General features: G+C 39.1%; 1 pseudogene; it reads left to right on the plus strand.

Moving 5' to 3' along the window:
* The first annotated feature begins 852 nt into the window (after nt 1-852).
* Nucleotides 853-4,222, plus strand: LOC132357363 (exportin-6-like; annotated as a pseudogene).
* Nucleotides 4,223-20,310: the final 16,088 nt, after the last annotated feature.

Consider the following 20,310-nt stretch of genomic DNA (forward strand, 5'->3'; position numbering starts at 1 on the left):
CTTTTATTAAAGAAATGAAGATACACTGCATTGAATGATATTATTGAGAATACCTAAAATTTCTCATTATCCTACAAGCGCTTAAAATTGCTATTACAGATTTCTGCAGGCCAAATCCCAGTTCCCAATGGACCCCTGCAGTTTATGGAGTACTAGCAGGGAATGTGTTTCAGTTGCCCACAAATACATACTTGTATAGTCATATTGGGTATTTTCAGGAGAAAATGAGATATTTTATTTTTATTCTATCTCTAAAGAAGGGTCAATCTGAAATGGCTGCAAATCAAAACTGGGGCCGGCGCGTTGGGGCTGTTGGTCGGGGGCGGCCGCGCGGCGCGAGCGGGCCACTCCGGGGCGGGCGCGCGCAGGGATGCTCCGGGGGGCGGCGGCGGCGGCCGTGTGGGCTGAGGCTGCAAGGACGGCGCGGGCCCTCAGGCCTTTCCTGAGCCGGCCGCTCGGGCTGCGCCGCCGCCGAGGCCCCTTCAGCCTCGGGGCCGGGCCCGCCGCCGCTTCTGAACGCGGGGCCCGGGGAGCCCCTGCCTGGGCCCGGAGCCTCCCCTCGGGGGTCGGGCCCGGGCGGGGAGCCCCGAGCCGCTGCCCTCCGAGCCCCATTTCCTGCTTTTTCAGTTTCCCTGGGGAGGTGATGAATTGTTCCGGGGGTCCCCGATGAGGCGGGCCGGGGGGCCGCGCTCTTAATGGAGGGTCCCCGCGGGGCCCGGGTGGGGAAGCGGTTGTCTTTGCATGGGCGGGGCACTTCCCGAGCCTGCCGGGACCATGAGCTGACCTGTGCGAGCGGGACGTGTCCGAAGCCCGAGAGCCAGCTCACCTGAGCCGCCCCCTCCCCCGGCCAGCATGGCATCTGAAGAAGCCTCTCTCGGGGCATTGGAAAGTCTGATGACAGAGTTTTTCCACGACTGTACAACCAATGAAAGAAAACGTGAGCTAGAGGAACTTCTTGATAACTTTGCTCAGCAAATAGGAGCCTGGAGATTCTGCCTGTATTTTCTCTCCAGCACTAGGAATGACTATGTAATGATATACAGTTTAACGGTTTTTGAGAATCTGATGAATAAAATGTGGCTTGGGGTCCCATCTCAGGATAAGATGGAAATCCGTAGCTGCCTGTCCAAACTCCTCTTGGCTCACCGCAAAACCTTACCTTACTTCATCTGGAGCAAGCTCTGCAAAGTGATTGTTGACATTGGCCGTCAAGATTGGCCCATGTTCTACCATGACTTTTTTACTAACACTTTACAGTTGATCCAGTCCCCTGTGACAACTCCCCTCGGGCTGATCATGTTGAGGACAACTTCAGAAGAGCTGGCTTGTCCCGGTGAGGACCTCAGCGTGGCTCGGAAGGAGGAGTTGCGAAAGCTGCTGCTGGACCAGGTGCAGGACAGTGCTTGGGCTACTGACAGGTATCTTGGAGACTGTCTGGGACAAACACAGCGTGACTGCCACCACCCCACCACCATCCCCGACCTCAGGAGAAAGTGGTGACTTACCGAGTAACCTGTTGCAGAGTCCTGGTTCAGCCAAACTGTTGAATCAGCCACTCCCCATCCTTGATGCGGAGAGTGAGTATATCTGTTCCCTGGCCTTGGAGTGCCTGGCCCATCTCTTCAGATGGATTCCTCTGTCTGCCAGCATCATCCCGTCCCTCCTTACCACCATCTTCCACTTTGCCTGCTTTGGCTGTGACATCCAGGCCAGAAAGATGGCATCGGTTAACGGCAGCAGCCAGAACTGTGTGTTGGGTCAGGAGCGCGGCCGGCTTGGGGTCCTGGCCATGTCCCGCATCAATGAACTCATGTCCAAGAACTGTGTGCCTAAGAATTCGAGGACTACTTACTGCGTATGTTCCAGCAGACTTTCCACCTCCTGCAGAAAATCACCAAGGATAACAATGCCCACACGGTGGAGAGAAGGCTAGAAGAACTCGATGAGAGCTACATCGAGAAGTTTACTGACCTTCTGCGGCTCTTTGTGAGTGTTCACCTAAGAAGAATCGAGTCCTACTCCCAGTTCCCGTGGTGGAGTTTTTGACAGTTTTGTTCAAGTACACATTTCGTCAGCCTACTCATGAAGGTTACTTCTCTTGTTTGGATATCTGGACGCTCTTTTTGGACTATCTGACAAGGAAAACGAAAAGCCGTCTGGGAGACAAGGAAGCAGTTCTCAACAGGTACGAAGACGCCCTAGTCCTCTTGCTCATGGAGGTGTTGAATCGAATCCACTTCAGATACAACCACGCCCAGCTGGAGGAGTTGGATGACAAAACTCTGCATGACGATCAGCAGACAGTGGCAGTGGTACTTACGCCAGAGCTTGGAGGCAGTGGCCAAAGTGATGGAGCTCCTTCCCACACACGCCTTCTCAACACTGTTCCCAGTTCTTCAGGACAATTTAGAAGTTTATCTGGGGTTACAGCAGTTGATAGTTACTTCAGGGTCAGGACACAGGTTGAACATCACAGCAGAGAACGACTGCCAGCGGCTGCGCTGTTCCCTGCGAGACCTGAGCTCCCTCCTGCAGGCTGTGGGCCACCTAGCCGAGTACTTCATCGGGGACGTGTTCGCAGTGCGCTTCAGCGACGCCCTCACGGTGGTGGAGAGGTTGGTCAAAGTCACTTTGTATGGATCTCAGATAAAATTGCACAACATTGAGACTGCCGTGCCATCAGTATTGAAGCCTGATCTCATTGACGTGCACGCTTAGCCCCTGGCTGCTCCGCAGGCTTACTCTCACTGGCTAGCACGGTACTGCAGCGAGGCTCATCGGCAGAAGACGCAGCCGTTCGTTACGCTCGTCTCCACCACCATGGATACAGTCACGGCTCTGGTCAGCACCAAGGTCCGAGACAAACTGCTGCTATCTGCGCGCCACTCACTGGTCTCACTGGCCGCCACTGTGCGACCTTTCTGCTCAGCATCCCCGCAGTACAGAAAGTATTCAACAGAATCACAGATTCCTTCTACCCAGCAGCTTGTTGACAAGGCTCAGGTGTTGGTGTGCCAAGCCCTCTCTAACATCCTGTTGCTTCCATGGCCAAACATCCCAGAGAATGAGCAGCAGTGGCCTGTGCGCTCCATCAACCATGCCAACCTCATCTCTGCGCTCTCTCGGGATCATTGCAACCTGAAGCCCAATGCTGTCGCCCCGCAGAGGAAGATGCCCCTGGATGACACCGAAGTGATTATCCACCAGACACTTAGTGTCTTAGAAGATAGCGTGGAGAATATCTCTGGGGAATCCGCCAAGTCCCAACAGATCTGCTACCGGTCCCTGCAGGAATCCGTTCAAGTCTCCCCGGCCCTCTTTCCAGCTTTTATCCATCAGTCAGATGTGTCTGATGAGATGCTGAGCTTCTTCCCCACTCTGTTTCGAGGCCTTAGAGTACAGATGGGCGTGCCTTTCACTGAGCAGGTCACACAGACTTTCCTCAACATGTTTACCAGAGAAGAGTTGGCCGAGAGCATCCTCCGCGAAGGCAGTATTGGCTGCCGGGTGGTTGAGAAGTTCCTGAAGATCCTGCAGGTGGTGGTCCAGGAACCTGGCCAGGTGTTCAAGCCCTTCCTCCCCCGCATCATCTCCCTGTGCATAGAGCAGGTGTATCCCGTCATCGCCGAGTGCCGCTCCCCTGGTGTGAAGGCTGAGCTGTCTGAGCTCCTCTTCCAGACGCTCCATCGCAACTGGAGGTGCTTCTTCAAGTCCACCGTCCTGGCCAGTGTCCAGAGGGGCATTGCCGAGGAGCAGATGGAGAATGAGCCTCAGTTCAGTGCCATCATGCAGGCTTTTGGACAGTCCTTTCTCCAGCCTGACATCTACCTATTTAAATAAAATCTCTTTTACTTGGAGACTCTCAACACCAAGCGGAAGCTGTACCACAGAAGATCTTCCGGACCACCACGCTCTTTCCGTTTGTGAACGTGCTGCGCCAGGTCCTGGTTCACAAGCCCCACGACCTCCTGCAGGAGGAGATTGGCATCGCCATTTACAGCGTGGCCTCTGTGGACTTCGATGGCTTCTTCGCGGCCTTCCTCCCAGAGTTCCTGACCAGCTGTGACGGTGTGGATGCCAACCAGAAAAATGTGCTGGGGCGGAATTTCAAGATGGATGGGGACCTGCCCTCATTCACCCAAATGTGCGCAGCCTGGTCAACGACCTGCGTTACTACAGACTCTGCAACGACAGCCTGCCCCCCGGCACCGTGAAGCTCTAGGTGCAGCTTGCTCACCGCCCGAGGGACACCGACTCCTGCCACTGCCACCTGCACCACCTCCGCCTGCTGCCACGGGTGTCTCCCGGACGGGCCTCGGCCTCTCCTCAGTTTCTCACGCCCGGAGCGGCGTGGCCTGCCCTCGTCCCCCTCCACGCTCCTCTCCTGCCGCCCAGCCAGCAGAACTGGCTCCGGGGTGTCCCAGGGGTTTGGAGCAGACAGGGGTCATGCGGCCAGGTACCGGGGAGGCACCGGAAAATCCTGTGGGGTGGTCCGCGCAGATCATGCATGTATCAGTCACGAGGCAGAAACGCCAAGGACAGCTGTGACAGTGCCACCTTCTCACCACTCCACCGCCCCACCCCTCCCGGCCCAGCCGGCTAAGGAGAGGCATGATGCTGGAACTACTTCGGCACTTCTGTCAAGCCACTCCCCCCCTCCCCCTCAAATGCCTTGAAGTCTCTGCTTTTTGTCAGAGATTTGCAGACTCATGGGTTTTTTTGTTGTTGTTCTTGTTTTCTCATCATTCCATTGTGATACTAAGAAACTGAGAAGCTTAATGAAAAAATAATATGCTTATGTTGTTGTTGTATTTAAAAAAATCAAAACTGGGGCATGACCAAAACTATTCCTCATTTTTGAACGTTTTATGGTACTAAAAATGCACCATGTCATCTATCACTTCTTGCTCCTTAGGTGGCTTCATTTTTCAACATTAGTTATTACTACTTCATGTTTGCTGTTCATCAACTTTAAAAGTGACACTTGTGCAATAAAAGTAGACATCCTTGGCAAGGAGATGGCACTTCTGGATTGCCATTTATTTCATCAACTTCTAAGAAGAACTCCTCACATGATAAATAATGAAAGTATGAGCTAATCGCAATGAAAACAATTTTACAAGAATCTTTTTTGGCATGTTCTGTTTTTTACAATAGTTATGGCATTTCATTGTGATGTCAATTTGCATTTCTCAGAGAAATGCAAAAACAAATAAACAACACTTAATACAATAAATATTCTAAAGAAAAAATAAATGCACAGTTCTCAAAGATACTTTTTTCTTCAGTATCTGAGCTAAAATGAAAAGTCCTCAAAGTCTGAAATATATAAAAACATTAACTGTTTTAGTTTGTGGCACAAATGTTTAATTATATATATATATATATATATATGTATATTATATATATATACATATGTAATATATTTCTAGAATAGTGACATTTATTCAATCTAAAACTTATTTTTCTTTCAAAGCTTCTTTTAATATTTCATTAATTATCTTGAAATGATCCTAATTTAATCATTATATCCAAATCTAGAAACCCTGATCAATGGTCTTCATGATTCAGATTTCCCACCAAAACTCTGGGAAAAAAAATAAACAAGAATTTAATTACTGACGTGATGTACTTTGTCAAAACAAAACATTAAACTTAAAGTACAATATTGGGGAAGTGCTTTGTAGTCTAGTTTCTAGTACAATTTCATCATTTGACCCTGATCCTCTTAACCCAGGGAGATAGATAGGCAGAGCCTCTTTATTTACTTATTTATTTCCTACAAAGTGAGGATAATCACTCCTATTACATAGTACTGTTATAAGGATAAATGATATAATGTATGTAAGCCATCTATTAAAGACACTGGCTGACAGTAGATTCTCAACAAATATCTTTTTTAAATGAATTGGATTTTTCCATTTCATCATGTGAGAAAATTGCAATTCAGTTTGTTTTAGTGACTTGCTCAAGGTCGTATAGAAATTAATGATAGTCTGTCTATATTAATGATGTTACTAGAACTCAAGTCTTACTGATTCAGTTGAATTATTTCTAAAGACAAAGATTTAAACGTCCAGTATTAGTTCAGTTCTTCTGATACTGTTTTAATCAGTGTGACCTGGACTTACTAGTTTCATTTTAGGAAATGTTTTTGGCAATGTATTCCAGAGAACAAATAGATTAGAGCATGTTTCAAGATTGCTATAGCTTAATCATGCAATACCTTCAAATCACAAATTTGACCTATATCACCTAGCATTGTAGCATGGAAATAGTAGAAAGAGCAGATTATTAGTAACTACAATTTACTCATCACTTTTTTTGTACTAGGTACATAAGTGTTTTACATGGATCATCTCATTTAATCCTTGCAATATCTTAACAAGTCTTCTCTGATTATGGTCATTTTATGAACAGGAACAATAAAGCACAGAGAGAGGTTAAGTAACTTTGCCCAAGGTAACAGAACTAGGAAGTAGGAGAAGAAATGGTTTCAACCCAAGCAAAGCAACTCTAGTCAAGTCTATACTCTTAATCCTCATGCTCAACAGCTTCCGTGGATGATATGTAATTAAGAGTGGCTCAGTTGAAATGCAGAGCAATCCAGGGTATTAACCAAGAGCATAACAATTTGACCATTAGAGAGACTTAGAAAAGAGGAAAATGGGGGTTTGGAAGAGCAAAGGGAATGTGAGTGGATGGTAGAGCAGGGGTAGGAGGATTTGCAAAGCAGCTTTAAGTGAGAGTAAAAAAGCTGAGGAAAATGGAATCCTAAGCCTGAAGACTGCACTCTTGCATCTGTAAGGGGCTAAGGTGTTGAAAGGCTAATAGGACCAGGAAAGAACATTCTGTAATGTTCTGGTGTGCTCTAGTATGGATAAAGTCATCGTGTGCCAGGTTAAGGAAGGTGTGCAGCCATAATCCAGTGGACCATGGAGAGGAACTGAGACTGTGCATCGGTGTGCAGATATGGTACGGGGAGAATTCTGTTAGTGCATGAACAAGGAGCAGGCTGTTTCAAGCTCATGTGTCTAAATTAATTGCATTTCTGAAGCCAGATTAGTAGGACTCTCAAGGCCTGACATAACAAGGTAGAGTTTATACAAGTGAGAGTTGGAAGGATTGGGAAAGTTTTCAAAACATGGTGGTAAGGAAACCAGGTATGTGTGGCTAATACCTCAAATACACGCATATCCACACATACACACACACATATACACAGTAGTCCACAATTCTCACTCCACGTTTTCCTTAGCAGTGTTTTTTAAAAATATTATTATATCTTATTCAAAGTAGAAATTATTATTGAATATTATATGTGATTTCTTCCTCTGTAAAATTTAGTTGTTTTTGACAGCACTGGTAGATAACTAATACTATACAGTTTGAGGAGAACAATGTTTTGCTCTAAATATATGGATGATATCTTAGTCGCCTCAGACTAACAAGATACCATTGAGTGGCTTAAACAACAGACATTTATTTCTCACACATCTGGAGTCAGGGAAGTCCAAGATCAGGGTGCCAGTTTTATTTTGAGGTTTCTTCTCTTGGCAGCTGCCATTTCTCTGTGTGCTCATATGACCTGTTTTGTTTGCCTGGAGAGAGAGAGAGAGAAACAGAGAGAGAGAATGAGTGAGCAAGCTCTCTCCTGTCTCTTCTTATAAGGGCACTAATCCCATCATGAGGGCCTCACCTTTATGAGATATGAATTTTGGAGGAACACAAACATTCAGTCCATAACATATGGAAATTATATATAGTAAACTTTTACACTAACTGCTGGTTAATAAGTTTCAAACATTTTCAAGTAATTATGGAGTAAGAAATTACTTGTTATGTTCTACTCTAACTTTATAAAGATGAACAGAGATATCTTTTTTAGATCTCAATTATTTGCCTAAAAAATGGCAACTTTTTAAACTTTATTCATAAATTTTGGTCAGTCAGATTCTGATCAATAAAAACCAAATGTCATACTAGCAAGATCTTTGAACTGGCAATCAGTAACATAGAGTGAGGAGTGTTAAATTTGGCAATAATATGCTGTGTATCCATGACCTGCTCTTTCTTAGTCTCATTTTCCTCTCTGGAAAAGAAATGTAGTAGAACCGAATGATGTTTACTTTAATGTGTCGTTTCAGTGACCAAATTACCCTTTTTCTCCAGGACTGTCTTGGTTTTGGTCCTAAAAGTCCAGTCTACCAGGAAACCTCTATCCTGCGATGTAAAAAGTTTTGAATTTCCATTATTGGTGAAGACATATGGGGGAAAGCACAAAGCTGATATTGCAGCCAAAAAATCAGGTGCTGAAAGACACACTGTTCTCAGTGTGAAGTGGATAAGGCATAGACTAGCTGAATTCCATGGTTGCTGTTGCTCCTTTTTTCTTCCCTGACTGCTGATGTTGAAACTAGGATCTGTAGTCCACAGTAGTGGATTATCCATTGTTGCTTCACTCTGAATGATGTGATTTAAATATGCAACTCAAATGTTCTGTAGTTGTGAGTGTTAACAGTCCACTTTTGACTCTGACTGTAGATTAGCTGTTGTTTGTATCAAGATAGTGTTAATTTAACTTTTAATTGTGAATAGTATTACTGTGTTTTCTCAGAGTTCAGATAATGACAAAGAGATGATTACAGTGCTAACACAGGCATAACCTGGACATCACTAAAAAAGAAGGCTAAATGACTGTGTGATTTAATGACTGACAGAAGGACACAAACAATAATATTAGGGAGGTAAATAACCAAAACAGAACATGCTGTGCAATATGCAGAGAATAATTGGGGATTGGGCATGGTGGAGAAGGGGAAGTAAAAGCATATATGAAGACTGAATCTCATAAATCTTACAAGCAAATACTTGTCAGTCAATAAAAATTTTTCATCATCCAAAAAAACACCAACACACAGTCAAAAATTCAGGCCACTGAATTAGCCTGGGCACACCACATGAAGGAACACCCATTATCTTATTGTCCTTTTTTGTTGTTGTTGTTTTGTTTTTTATACAGCAGATATATATTTTATTGTTCAAACCAGGAAATCTTATGGGTGAAGATTTTTATTAAGGTATTTATTCACTGACTGAATGATTTGATCTTATTTTATTGGTGGTCAACTACCATTCAAAATTTATTCTTGAAAATAAAATTATTTCTTAATTATTTCTTTAATGACTTAAAATAACATATATCTATGTTAATTACATATACATTGCTACAAAAGTATATCAATTAAAGCAAAAAGTGTCATTTATATTAAAAGTGAAATAAGCAGATTCTCTTTTCTTGTTACATATTCACACATTTCAATTCCCTAGCTGCCTAGTATGCCTTGCAACTGATATTTTTCTGCAAAATGCTTTTTAAAATATAATTCTTCTCTCTTTCTCTTTTTACACAATCACCCATAATCTCCCCCCAAATTGTTTTTTACTTAATAAAATTGAAAATGCTGATATATTTAATTGCCACTTTTCTTTATACCATAACATTTTTAATTGAGATAATTCCCTCTTTCTCTCTCTCTCTCTGTGTCTCTCAGTACCTGGTAAAAACTAACCAAACATTTAAAAAATGATGAATAGTTTCAATTCCATTTTTTTTGCAATGACAGGTGAAGGTATTTCAGCCCCAACAGATTTATAAGTATGTCTTACTGCCTTCATTCAGAAAACTAATATTATTAATGAATATCTTGCAAGACAAATTGGTTAAATTAAGTTGACTCCATATATGACTCATTTAAATATTTCTATGTATGCTTTTTTTTCCCCTTAATCTCTTCATTTTGGTACATCTGAATCTGCTTTTGTCTACACCCAAATTCCTGGTGCTCAAGGATGCTAGAGATGATAGAATTAAAATAACAACGTTTGAGTATTCTTAACCATGACATTATGCACATATAATAACAAGAGCAGGGTAAAATACACACAATCTTGTGAAATCTACTCTTTGATTTAGAGACACAACAGATGAAATTAATATTGTACTGGTAAGCTGTTTTAAACCGTTTATGTGGAACTAAATTTTCCCTCTCACTGTTTTTGCTTTGAATTTCACATAATTTTTTTTTATTTTTTATTTTTTATTTTTTATTTTTTTAACATCTTTATTGGAGTATAATTGCTTTACAATGTTGTGTTAGTTTCTGCTGCATAACAAACTGAATCAGCTATTCGTATACATATATCACCATATCCCCTCACTCTTGCGTCTCCCTCCCACCCTCCCTATCCCACCCCTCTAGGTGGTCAGAAAGCACCAAGCTGATCTCCCTGTGCAATGCAGCTGCTTCCCACTAGCTATCTATTTTATATTTGGTAGTGTATATATGTCAATGCCACTCTCTCACTTCGTCCCAGCTTACCCTTCCCCCTCCCCTTGTCCTCAAGTCCATTCTCTACGTCTGTGTCTCTAACAGAAACTAATACAACATTGTAAAGCAATTATACTCCAATAAAGATTAAAAAAAAAAAAGACTGCATGGCTATACTTTGCAAATATATGTGATGTTCTCTGAGTATTCTTTTTTGACTGTATTCCCTTCCTAACCTCTGATATATCCACTATTCTGCATATTATGGTAATCATCCTCGTGTTTTCCTTTATAATTATCATATATATATATATATATATATATATAGTCTTTAAACAACTTGGTATTTGATTTTTATTGTATTTGATTTTATATAATTGGAATCACACGTTTTTCTGCAGCTTGTGCTCAACGTTATGCTTTTAAGAATGCACAGTATTGATGGAAGTAGCTGTATTTCATGTATTTTCCTTGATGTATAGTATCTCATTGTAAGCCTACAACATGGTTATTTTGTCCATGAATCTTTTGATTGTTTCCAGTTTTTTTTCTTTTTTGGCCTCACAGCATGGCATGCAGGATCTTAGTTCCCCGACCAGGGATCGAACCCATGCCCTCTGCAATGAAAACGTGGAGTCCTAACCACTGGACTGCCAGGGAATTCCCTCCAGTTTTTTGTTGGTACAAACAATGCTGCTGTGAGTATTTTTGTACATGTCTCATGGTTAGAATTGCCAGATAAAATGCAAAGTGCCCAGTTAAATTTGAATTTCAGGTAAACAACAGAATTTTTTTTTGGTATAAGTATGTCCCTAATAATACATGGAAGATATACATAGATGTAGATACATACTATCTTTTGTTATTTATCTGAAATTCAAGTTTAATTGGATGTCCTGTATTATTTGTTTCCTAATTCTGGCAATTCTATTTATGGTCCAAATTTTCAAGAAGTTATCTAGGATATATATATCCTAGATATATATATCCAAGGGGTGTAATTGTTCTGTCTTGGGAAATAAGCATGTTCAACTTATTTCCAAATTGGTTGTATTTACATATCTGCTTGCAGTTGTATGAGAACTCTCATCATCCAGTACCTTCACTAATACATAGTGTTGTCTGACTTTTTAACTTTACCAGTTTGGTAAGGGTGAAATTATATATCCTGCGGTTTTAATTTGAATTTCTTTCATTACTAATGAATTTGAGTATCTTTTCACGTCAGTGTGGACCATTTGTATTTTTTCTTCTTCGAAGTGCCCATTCATGTGTTGTGCCTCTTTTTTCCTATTGAGCTGCTTGTCATTTTGATGATTTGGAGGATTTCTTCATATATTCTGGATACCAAACTATTGTTGCTTTAATATGTTGCATAAATAGGCTTCCAGTTTGTGGCCCATCTTTTCAAATTGAAGTTAGTCCTTGTTGATCATATATGTGTAAGTTGGCTTCCAGAATCTCTACTTAGTTCCATTGTTCTCGTTGTCTATCCCTGAGTCCAAAACACACTATCTTGATTATTATAGCTTTATAAAAATACTGGATTATCTGGTAGGGCATATCTCCTAATTTTTTTGAGTTTCTATTTAAGGTATGGTACATGGTCAGTTTATATTAATGTTCCATATGTGTTTAAAAATGTACTTTAATCCAGTTGTTGAGTGCCATGTTCTATAATTTTCCATTAGATTAAGCATGCTATTTGTGCTTTTCAAATCTTCCATATACGTACTGATATTTTTCTGCTTAATCCATCAACTATTTAGAGAGGTATGTTAAAATCTTTCAATATGATAGTGAATTTGCTCATTCATTTTTTCTTATAATTCTGCCAAATTTTACTTAATAAATTTTCAAACTATTTTCAAAACTATTTCTCAGTAGGTTCCATCATGTTTAGAACTGCCAAATTTCCTTAATGAATTGATTCTTCTATAAATATATATTGACATTCTTTATCTAAAGTAATAATTTTTACCTAGAATCTATTTTGTCTGATATTAATGTAGCTGAGCCGTATTTTTTGTTTACATTTATTTGGTATAGCTTTTTTATTCTTTTAATTAAATATTTTTTGTGTCCTTATGTTTAAATGTGACTCTTGTAAATAATATATTAGTAGATTTTTTTAAACATCTAATCTGAAAATTTTTTTAGTGGGGAACATAATTTGTATTGATTGTAATTGCTGATGTATTTTGATTCATTTCTATCATCTTATTTAGTATTTTCAATTTGTCTCCCTTTTGCTAGAGTGTTGTTGTTGTTGTTTTAAAATATTCCTTACCTGTCTGCTTTCGCTTTGGCTGTGATTCTTTCCCCTGGTTACATTTTTCATAACACTGTTTGGGGGTTGTGCATTCTGTTTTAATTATCTTACTAGCTCATCTAGAAAATCTAATGTGTATGTGTAATGTGAGAAATTATAAAATTAATATCATTTTCTGTTCTCAAACTATATAAAAATCTTAGAATGCTTGAACACCAATTAGACCATCCCAAATTATATGCTGTTTTTCAGTACTTTTAGTTTTATCTTCATTTTCTGTGAACATGTAGTCTACCATATTGACAGAAAATGAAGCAAAATATTTTGTTATTAAATATTTTTTCCTTACATGACTTTAATTACCACATAGAATTTGATTATTTAGAAAAAAATCATAATTTGCATAATTTGACTAAATCACTTTTATTGGACATTCAGCTTGCTTCCGAACTTTCATGCTTACCAACGGTAGGCTTGGTTGACTAAAAATTATGTAGAAGTAAATCCAATAGCTCATAATATCAGTTAACATTTATACATCACCCCTATGAAGTGATAATTGTGCAAAGTGGTTTTCATAAATTATTTCATTAGTCTTAACAATGACTCTGAAGTAGGCGCTATTATTAGTGCCATTTTTGAAATCAGGGAACTGAGAATCTGAATTTATATAACGTGGTTAAGGTCATACTGCTAGTGTATGATGAAATTGGGCTTTGGATTTATGCAGTTTATTTTTTGAGATGGAGAGCAAATAGTAGGGATTTTTAAAAACACATTTTCCAGGTTCTATTTAAAGTATCAAAAATGGTGTCAAACTACTCCAACACACACTAAAAATCATCAATTAATGGTAAAATATATGATTAGAAACATTCATTTTTGACCTATTGGTTGTCTTGACCATCTAGTTATGTTAGCCAAACTGTTATCTCTGCAGGTACTTTTGGACAATTTGCTTTCAAACCTCTTTTCCCACCAAGGCAACACACGGTGATGACTGCAATTCATATCACCTAATTCTTAAGATTTCTAGTGTGCAGGCATGTCTGCTGTAACCTTCAGGCCTCCCTAACAAAGAGATTTCCTATATCACAAAATAGGTAGTCATGACAAAAAGATGTGCACTTAAAAAAAAATGACTCATTTCCCAGCTTCCACTGAAATAGGATTAAATGAACATGAATATGCTTTATACCACTATTCAGAAACATTTCTTTAACATGATGATAAGAATAGCTATAATATAATTTAATTGTAGATATAAGTCATGTAATAAAGGTGGTTACAATCTTGACTACTTTAACCTGAAGACCAAGAATTAGTCTTGGTGAGCAATTATAGATTTTGATTTAAATTTACTAAGACTGGCATCACCATATTGATTTTTCTATTTTGTGTCACAGACAGTTCAGTATGATTTCAGATTTTCATGAACAGCAATTTAAACATGCTTGAAAATATAATATGAATTTTGTAAAATTAAATGGCATTATATTCCACTTACTTAAAAAGAGATATCTATAGCCACAACACTAAAGACAGAGATTTTTGCCTAATTTATTCACTACTGTTGCCATAGTTCCTTGGTCAGAACCTGGCACAGACTAGGCACTCAGTAAATATTTGTTAAATGAATGCAAAAGTAAATATTTACTTCACAGCAGTCACTGATGGGAGCATATCAGTTGTATACTATAAGGGGGAAAAAAAGAGACCTAGTGTCTTGCTTTTAGCAGCAGTTTTCCACAGGTGGCCTGGCTGCTCCTGAAACTGAACAAGACCCTTTGGGACCTTCCAGGGGACAGACCCCCCTCTCTCCCTCCCATTTCCCCCACCTCTTGTTTGTAAAAAAGTTTTAGAGTCCTAGGCCTTCTCTGAGTTCCAAAGAGCATATTTAATCAGAGTAGTGAGAAAATGCAGAAACAAAGGAAAACAATCAAGCAAGACAAAATAATAATAGTTGAGCCATAAAACAAAGCCAAGGACCTTTAGTTCCTCCTCAAGAGCTATAGATAGTATCTTGAGCCATATCCTTGAGTTGTCTTACAGATACTAAAACCCCCACCAGGTGGAAGAAGTTAACTGAGTGCTGACCACAAGCACATGGACCCCAGACCAGTTGGAAAAAGAAGATTGATGATTGAGACTCTCAAAATACCACCCTGTCACCTCACCACCAATCAATTAGAAGAATGTCCATGATCAGGCTCCCTACAACCTTCACCCGTAATGATGCTTTTCTGAATGCCATCAGGGAGTTCAAGGTCTTTGAGCATGAGCTGCCCATTCTCCTTGCTTGGCCTTGCAATAAACTCTGTACTTTCCTTCACCACAGCTTGGCATCAGTACTTGCTGTACATCAGGCAAGTGGACCCAGGTTTGGTTTGGTAACACTCCTAGGATATATCTGGGGCAGGACTTGTAGTTTGAAAAAGTTCCCGTGAAGATTCAGAATTATACTCATGCTTTATAACAAGTTTTTCCAGGGCCATAAGTGCAAGCTACTTATCATGTTTCTTTCTGGGTAGATATTTTTTCTATTAAGTAGTGACCCTCAAAGTCGTTAGTATAGCCTAGCATGTCTAAGAGTATTTTCTCATTGAAATTCATCCTTTGTTCTTTGTTCAAAAAATGTATGTCTGTCTTGTGTGCCATCAGATGTGATAAGGAGTCGGTAGGCAGTTGTACAGGGTCAGCTGGAATGAAGTGAGATAGCAGACAGCATGTTAACACACAGTGGGTACAATTACCAATATCGGAAGAGCCATTTTAAGTATTCCATTTGTGCGTTCACTGATTTGCAGATGTTCTGGAAAACATCCTGTAATTTCATCTTTAGCATCTGAATCAAGAGATCATTCTAATCATTTTAAAAGCTTTTCATTATAAAAAGTTTTAAAGGAAGCTGTGCATTATTAACAGCTATTGAATATACACATTTTGGAGAAAAGTATTTTAAAATGACTTCTCTTACAATTCTTATAGAAAACTGGGCAGCATTGTGCATTGTTCCTCAACAAGGAATGCATATTTAAATCAATACAGGTGAGCCCCAATTTGTAAAGTACAAATTTACAAAAATGTGAATTTTGAAACTCTGTTGGTTTGTTAAATTTTCTATGCAGAGATGATCTTTATGTTCAGGAAAATCCAGCAAGACCTAATAGAGACAGCACAGAGACAGTGATCTTGAATTCCTGCCCTGAGTTTGCCTTATGAGACTGGACAACTCACTCTGTTACTCTGGGACTCAATTTTCTCATTTGTAAAATAAGATAATTTTTAAAAATTCCTCTAATGTACAAGCCTCTATGAAGTAATTAATGCTTGATTAAATTTTATTCTAAATCATGGTTCCCAAATGTCCAATGCTAGGTTGACTGCATAAGTATCTTCTGTAGAACTACTTAAAATTAGAGATACCATGGTCTCACCTGTAGCTATTATGGAAACCTGTAGTTTTGTTAAATGTTTTGTTAAATACATTTTCTAAGTGAATCTCATGCACTCCTCCCCACAAATCCAAAATTTTGGAACTCCTTTTTTAAAGCACCTCCTGAGACTGCTTAATCTATAACAGACATATATGAGTCAGATTTGAAAATACACTTTTTTATTGCATGTCTTTTCATGTAGCTGATTTGATCATTCTTTTCTGTTCCTTTATATAAAACACTGTGTTTAAGATCTACTGTGCAAGTTTCCCCCCCTTTCTCCTTATTTTATATTTCTTAGTTAGGTTCACTTTCAAGAGGTGGTATTATTAGATCAAAGGCTATGAACACTGCCAAGTAGGCCAGTACTAAGTTTGAGGCTGAAGCAAATGAGGCACTCACTTTGGACACCAAATGTTAAAAATATTTTGATGCAATATTTTAAAAAAACACAAAATTATTGCAAAAATCCATGGTGAACAAAATAACAACATTAAATAAAGACAGGATCAGATTTTTCCTTTTGCCTCAGGCTCCAATATGGCTCCTCATGACACTGCTGCCAGAATCTATTGAATATTATCTTTTCTAAAGACATTTACAAATTTTAAAAGTGGAAAATAATATCTTAGTGTTATAATTTCTCAGGTATTTATCTACACACACCTTTATACCTCAGTGCCACAATAAACTAAGGTGACTTCCAAATCATATATAATTTGGCAAAATTATGTGAATTACAGGCAGATGAGAAATGATAGGAATGCTACTTTTCCTCTGCATTTCTTTCTGTTTTCCTTTTATATTATTCACACCCATGCTGTTTGGTTCATACCAGTTTACGATTATCATCTTCTTGGTGGGTTGTTCCTTTATCAGGGTGAGATCTCTGTCTTTGTTCCCATTAGTGTTTTCCAACTTCAACTCTGCTTTGCTGAATATTAATATTGATTTGATTACTTTTGTTAGTAATTTACTTGAAAATTTTATTTTAAACCTGTCATTTTGTTTATATATGACTCTTGTAAATAGAATGTAGCAGGAATTACTTTGGTTCTGATTTGAATATATATCTTTCAATAGACATGCTTAATTTATTTCTATTTTTGAGATCACTGGTCTATTTTTTTTTAACATCTTTATTCGAGTATAATTGCTTTACAATGGTGTGTTAGTTTCTGCTGCATAACAAAGTGAATCAGCTATACATAAACATATATCCCCATATCTCCTCCCGCTTGCATCTCCCTCCCACCCTCCCTATCCCACCCCTCTAGGTGGTCACAAAGCACCGAGCTGATCTCCCTGTGCTATGCGGCTGCTTCCCACTAGCTATCTGTTTTACATTTGGTAGTGTATATATGTCCATGCCACTCTCTCACTTTGTCCCAGCTTACCCTTCCCCCTCCCCATGTCCTCAAGTCCATTCTCTACATCTGCGTCTTTATTCCTGTCCTGCCCCTAGGTTCTTCAGAACCATTTTTTTTTTTAGATTCCATATATGTGTGTTAGCATACAGAATTTATTTTTCTCTTTCTGACTTACTTCACTCTCTATGACAGTCTCTAGGTCCATCCACTGCAATACAAATAACTCAATTTCGTTTCTTTTTATAGCTGAGTAATATTCCATTGTATACATGTGCCACATCTTCTTTTTATCCATTCATCTGTCGATGGGCACTTGGGTTGCTTCCATCTCCTGGCTATTGTAAATAGACCTGCAATGAACATTGTGGTACATGATTCATTTTGAATTATAGTTTTCTCAGGGTATATGCCCAATAGTGGGATTGCTGGGTCGTATGGTAGCTATATTTTTACTTTTTTAAGGAACCTCCACACTGTTCTCCATAGTGGCTGTATCAATTTACATTCCTACCAACAGTGCAAGAGGATTCCCTTTTCTCCACACCCTCTCCAGCATTTATTGTTTGTAGATTTTTTGATGATGGCCATTCTGACCAGTGTGAGGTGACAACTCATTGTAGTTTTGATTTGCATTTCTCTAATGATTAGTGATGTTGAGCATCCTTTCATGTGTTTGTTGGCAATCTGTATATCTTCCTTGAAGAAAAGTCTATTTAACTCTTCTGCCTATTTTTGGATTGGGTTGTTTGTTTTTTTATATTGAGCTGCATGAGCTGCCTGTGTATTTTGGAGATTAATCCTTTGTTAGTTGCTTCATTTGCAAATATTTTCTCCCATTCTGAGGGTTGTCTTTTCATTCTTGGTTATAGTTTCCTTTGCTGTGCAAAAGCTTTTAAGTTTCATTAGGTCCCATTTGTTTATTTTTGCTATTATTTCCATTTCTCTAGGAGGGGGGTCAAAAAGGATCTTGCTGTGATTTATGTCATAGAGTGTTCTGCCTATGTTTTCCTCTAAGAGTTTGATAGTGTCTGGCCTTACATTTAGGTCTTTAATCCATTTGGAGTTTATTTTTGTGTATGGTGTTAGGGAGTGTTCTAATTTCATTCTTTTACATGTAGCTGTCCAGTTTTCCCAGCACCACTTATTGAAGAGGCTGTCTTTTCTCCATTGTATATTGTTGCCTCCTTTATCAAAAATAAGGTGACCATATGTGTGTGATTTTATCTCTGGACTTTCTATCCTGTTCCATTGATCTATATTTCTGTTTTTGTGCCAGTACCATACTGTCTTGATTACTGTAGCTTTGTAGTATAGTCTGAAGTCAGGGAGCCTGATTCCTCCAGCTCCGTTTTTCTTCCTCAAGATTGCTTTGGCTATTCGGGATCTTTTGTGTTTCCATACAATTTGTGAAATTTTTTTTTCTAGTTCTGTGAAAAATGCGATTGGTAGTTTGATAGTGATTGCATTGAGTCTGTAGATTGCTTTGGGTAGTAGAGTCATTTTCACAATGTTGATTCTTCCAATCCAAAAACATGGTATATCTCTCTCTCTGTTTGTATCAGCTTTAATTTCTTTCATCAGTGTCTTATAGTTTTCTGCATACAGGTCTTTTACCTCATTAGGTAGGTTTATTCCTAGGTATTTTATTCTTTTTGTTGCAGTGGTAAATGGGAGTATTTCCTTAATTTCTCTTTCAGATTATTCATCATTAGTGTATAGGAATGCAAGAGATTTCTGTGCATTAATTTTATATCCTGCTACTTTACCAAATTCACTGATTAGCTCTAGTAGTGTTCTGGTAGCATCTTTGGGATTCTCTATGTATAGTATCATGTCACCTGCAAACAGTGACACTTTTACTTCTTCTCCGATTTGGATTCCTTTTATTTCTTTTTCTTCTCTGATTGCTGTGGCTATAACTTGCAAAACTAAGTTGAGTAATCGTGGTGAGAGTGGGCAATCTTGTCTTGCTCCTGATCTTAGTGGAAATGGTTTCAGTTTTTCACCATTGAGAACAATGTTGGCTGTGGGTTTGTCATATATGGCCTTTATTATGTTGAGGTAAGTTCCCTCTATGCCTACTTTCTGGAGAGTTTTTATCATAAATGGGTGTTGAACTTTGTCAAAAGCTTTTTCTGCATCTATTGAGACGATCATATGATTTTTCTCCTTCAATTTGTTAATATGGTTTATGACATTGATTGATTTGCATATATTGAAGAATCCTTGTATTTGTGGGATAAACCCCACTTGATCATGGTGTATGATCCTTTTAATATGCTGTTGGGTTCTGTTTGCTAGTATTTTGTTGAGGATTTTTGCATCTATGTTCATCAGTGATAATGCTCTGTAGTTTCCTTTTGTGACATCTTTGTCTGGTTTTGGTATCAGGATGATGTGACCTCATAGAATGAGTTTGGGAGTGTTCCTCCCTCTGCTATATTTTGGAAGAGTTTCAGAAGGATAGGTGTTAGCTCTTCTCTAAATGTTTGATAGAATTCGCCTGTGAATCCATCTGGTCCTGGGCTTTTGTTTGTTGGAAGATTTTTAATCACAGTTTCAATTTCAGTGCTTGTAATTGGTGTATTTATATTTTCTCTTTCTTCCTGGTTCAGGCTCAGGAAGTTGTGCTTTCCTAGGAATTTGTCCATTTCTTCCATGTTGTCCTTTATATTGGCATATAGTTTCATATAGTAATGTCTCATGATCCTTTGTATTTCTGCAGTGTCAGTTGTTACTTCTCCTTTTTCATTTCTAATTCTATTGATTTGAGGCGTCTCCCTTTTTTTCTTGATGAGTCTAGCTAGTGGTTTATCAATGTTGTTTATCTTCTCAAAGAAGCAGCTTTTAGTTTTATTGATCTTTGCTATTGTTTCCTTAATTTCTTTTTCATTTATTTC

The sequence above is a fragment of the Balaenoptera ricei genome, chromosome X (genome assembly GCF_028023285.1).
Source record: "Balaenoptera ricei isolate mBalRic1 chromosome X, mBalRic1.hap2, whole genome shotgun sequence".
NCBI classification, from domain to species: Eukaryota; Metazoa; Chordata; class Mammalia; order Artiodactyla; family Balaenopteridae; genus Balaenoptera; species Balaenoptera ricei.